At 34.3% G+C, this 3,739-nt stretch overlaps 1 pseudogene; it reads left to right on the top strand.

The window, feature by feature from the left end:
• The first annotated feature begins 2,946 nt into the window (after positions 1–2,946).
• On the top strand, positions 2,947–3,140 carry LOC127741884 (uncharacterized; annotated as a pseudogene).
• Positions 3,141–3,739: the final 599 nt, after the last annotated feature.

Below are 3,739 nucleotides of genomic sequence, written 5' to 3'. Positions count from 1 at the left end.
ATATATATATATATATATAACCAATGCCACCAAATCATCATTTATTGTATTCATTATCTTAGTTCCATATATATATATAACCGTGAGCCTTTAAGGGAAACAAAGAAAAGAGATTGAAACGTGGCTCATATGCATACATCTACACATATAACAATGACAACTCACCATCCTCACTAATCAAAATATCTACCTATCTCCTTTCATTAATTCATTATTGCCACGGACAGGGAGAAGAAAGAAAGGCCGAGAGAGAGACCGTGGGTGAGGGAGGAAACCATGACTCCCTTTGATCTTTCGGTTTCGATTTCTTGAGATTTGTAATTCCAATAAAAAATTTAATCCGATAAAAGTGTTCGTATCTTTCTTCTCTACATGTTGGTGTTATTTTTGTTCGGTAGAAGTTAACAGTGACGTAACTCTCCTGTCCCTTGAGTTCGGCTAACTAGAGTTCTAGGAAGCACAGACGATTTCTGACGCTTTCTCCTTCAGCAGCTCGATCAGAAAGCTTCTCCGGAGCTTCTGTTGTTTTAATTTCGTACGGAGGTAGGGGATTTTATTTTGAAATTAACTGTTTTTAAGCTATAAATGCCATGGAAGTCTAGTGGGTATTTGTAAATAATTTATGATTGTTTGAAGTGACTGAATTTGATGAGTATGTATTTGATTTCCTGATTGAAAAGAGGTTGAAAAGGGTTCAGTTGGGACCTGAAAAAGGGTGGCTAACCCCGAGTTTTAGGGGAAATGCTGCCGAAATTTTATAAAAATCTGAGGTTTTATTTGAAAAATTATTTTAAAAGATTTGGTTTTGGAAAATTAAGTTATTTGAGATTTATTTAGTTGAGAAAAGATGTATTCTATTTTTAAACTAGATTTAATAAGAAAAACATAATGTTTTAAATCCAATTTTGTAAGGAGAGATTTTGTTCTAAGTGTTGTTTTGAGTTTGTTTTTCTTAAGAAAAGGAATCTCTGCCACAGGAGAGTAGAGAACAAAGATTAAAAGAATATATTAATTAATGAAGCGTGTGCCACAGGAGAGCAGATGTGACATTGTTTGGGCCTTAGTGCCAAATGTAAAGTGGGGACGCCCACACACTGAGAACTGTTTTCCAGATGTACGCTTATTGATTTGGAAAGTCACACTGATGCGATCTAGCCGTACGACTTATAAGCACACTGATGCATCTGGAAAGCCATATCTGGGACTTGTGTCCGGGTAATGTCGGGAGCGGGTAGGCAACCGACACATGAGCTCATGGCCTGCGTTAGGGATAGACATGCATCATGTTGTTTGCACATTTGCATTTGATTGCGCTTGCTTGTTTTATTACTTTGTGATTGTCTTGTTGTGACTTGCTTGTACATTGAATCGAATCTCTTGCTTGCACTATTTGTTTGTGAGTATATTAAAGTGATTACGAGTTGACATCTGATTGAGGATTAACTATGTGGCTGAGAGACAGAAAATGTGACTAGTTTTATATTTAAAATTTGTTTTGAGTTTAGAAATTTAAAGAAAAGTAATTATTTATCTAAAGTGGAAATAAAAGTATTTCCAAAGGATTAACAAAATAGTTTTACTAAGTAAGTTAATTATTTGCATTAAATTCATTACTTTTACGGCATTCCCATTCCCTACTGAGAACGTGTGGTTTGTTCTCACCCCAAAATCTTCCACCCTTTCAGTGACACAGGTTCGAAGACTAAGTTTGAAGCTGCGGACGGTTATTAGTTTTATTTAAGTTAAGTTATTTGTTGAGTTACTTTCGTAGAATACCTTTGCCTTTGTTATTAAGATTTTATTTTTATACAAAAGGATAGGAATTGTATCTGAATTCCCTTTGATTTCTTTTGTACAATATTTATTATTATTAATAATTATGTGATTGTTATTACTTAGTGTTCTTTGATGATTGGGTTTGATTAATAAAAAAATACAAGTTTTTGGCATATTCTTAAAATTACAAATAATTTTTTGGTATTTTCTTATAAACTGAAACGCGATATCGACCTAAAGGCTCAATATTAAATAGTAAATAAGGAAAACAGGTTAGTAACTCCTTACTTTTGGTACAATCATAACGTGCTAAAGGTTAGACTGTTACATTATAGTATCAGAGCAGTTTGTTCCTATTAGAGCCTTGGGAATGGACTGATTATGCTTCACTGCATACTCTGAGTGTCTGTCATGCAATAGGACTTGTCCTAATAATAAGAGTTTGAGTTTTGAGATGCATGACTGTCTGTTGATTAATGCTGTTAGCTTACCATTGCATACCTCATGGTAATAATTCTGGCCAACTTAATACTAGTGATTTATGTATATGAGAGTACTAACGGGTTATCATAGACGCAATAGAAGTAATAAGTAACGTAAATTACGGGGTTTGGGAACGTTAGAAGTTAAGTTTAGGGGTTTGCTCCGTCTCAACGTATAATCCTTATTTGTGTTAATGTGAATCTCTTCCTTGGTTGTTTGCCGTAAGACTTTTTGTTTCAAATTTCTTTCATCAGATATGGTTTCTTTCACATTTGCAAACTGAACATGCCACACTTCTCTATTTCTTTTCTTCGATATTTTTGAAAATGGAGTTGATATGAATCTTTTCCATCTTATATCAATTTTCGAGGACAAAAATTTTTGTAAGGTGGGTAGGATAAAACACCCGAGTTTTTAAAATAGCTTTGAATTTAAAAATAAAATTTAATTTAATTATGACTTATTCTATTATTTTAAATTATCTATCAGAAACTATATTGATAGTTACCGTCTAAATTAATTTTTATTATTATTATTATTATTATTATTATTATTATTATTATTGTTATTATTATTATTATTATTATAATATCATCATCATCATCGTTTAAAAAAAAAGGAAAAGAAAGTGGCCGAAGCCATTTAGAGAAAAAGAAAGGAAATGAAACATAGCTTATATGTATATATACATCTGTTCAAGTAAAGTCGTACATCTATATCCTTGAGTTCTAAGGAGACAGGAACCAAAGTCTGGTGGATGAACTATGACTGTGCGATCAGAGCGTGATTAACAGTTCCGTGGTGCATGCCATCTGAACGGTGGAGGATCGTTCCCGTTGCAACCTTGTAGTCGAGATGGTCGCACGGTGTTCTGACAGACCCAATCTTTTAAGGAGAGATTTTGTTCTAAGTGTTGTTTTGAGTTTTTTTTTTAAGAAAAGGAATCTCTACCACAGGAGAGCAAAGAACAAAGATTAAAAGAATATATTAATTAATGAAGCGTCTGCCTCAGGAGAGCAGATGTGACATTGTTTAGGCCTTTGTGCCAAATGTAAAGTGGGGACGCCCACACACTGAGAACTATTTTCCAGATGTACGCTTATTGATTTGGAAAGTCACACTGATGTGGCCTAGCCGTACGACTTATAAGCACACTGATGCATCTGGAAAGCCATATCTGGGACTTGTGCCCGGGTAATGTCGGGAGCGGGGAGGCAACCGACACATGAGCTCATGGCTGCGTTAGGGATAGACATGAATCATGTTGTTTGCACATTTGCATTTGATTGCACTTGCTTGTTTTGTTACTTTGTGATTGTATTGTTTGTCTTGTTGTGACTTGCTTGTACATTGAATCGAATCTCTTGCTTGCACTATTTGTTTGTGAGTATATTAAAGTGATTACAAGTTGACATTTGACTGAGGATTAACTATGTGACTGAGAGACAGAAAATGTGACTAGTTTTATATTTAAAATTTG

This window comes from Arachis duranensis, chromosome 9 (assembly GCF_000817695.3).
Source record: "Arachis duranensis cultivar V14167 chromosome 9, aradu.V14167.gnm2.J7QH, whole genome shotgun sequence".
Taxonomy (NCBI): Eukaryota; Viridiplantae; Streptophyta; class Magnoliopsida; order Fabales; family Fabaceae; genus Arachis; species Arachis duranensis.
Note: the sequence above shows the minus strand (reverse complement) of the source record. Positions and strands in the feature narration are given on the sequence as shown.